Consider the following 627-nt stretch of genomic DNA (forward strand, 5'->3'; position numbering starts at 1 on the left):
GTAAGAGTCCAAGAGAATAACTGTGCCCCTTGGAACTTGTGCAATGAATAAAGAAACGTAACATTATCTCATCCATGCTGTGTTTAACAAATGTAAAACCACAGCAGTATTGAATCTATTACAGATTCATGGACATTTAATCCAGTGGGCTTATCTTTACAGGAGAATCTTGCTCCTGAACCCCGTTCTGCACCTGGTGTCCTATAGTTGGCCATCTATTTGGCAGTACTATAGAAAGAATTGGGCTAATTGTCCACAGGGTAGGGTGGACAATGAGTGTGAAGCTTACTAGCTCACCCCAGCAGTGTTCCCGCACACACTGGTACACCCCTCACCAGCTCACCCCAGCAGTGTTCCCGCACACACTGGGACATCTCCTACAGCTCACCCTGCAGTGTCCCAGCACTGGTACACCCCTCACCAGCTCACCCCTCACCAGCTCACCCCGCAGTGTCCCAGTACTGGTACACCCCTCACCAGCTCACCCAGCAGTGTCCCAGTGCTGGTACACCCCTCACCAGCTCACCCCGCAGTGTCCCAGCACTGGTACACCCCTCACCAGCTCACCCCGCAGTGTCCCAGCACTGGTACACCCCTCACCAGCTCACCCCGCAGTGTCCCAGTGCT

This window comes from Heptranchias perlo, unplaced genomic scaffold (assembly GCF_035084215.1).
Source record: "Heptranchias perlo isolate sHepPer1 unplaced genomic scaffold, sHepPer1.hap1 HAP1_SCAFFOLD_1620, whole genome shotgun sequence".
NCBI classification, from domain to species: domain Eukaryota; kingdom Metazoa; phylum Chordata; class Chondrichthyes; order Hexanchiformes; family Hexanchidae; genus Heptranchias; species Heptranchias perlo.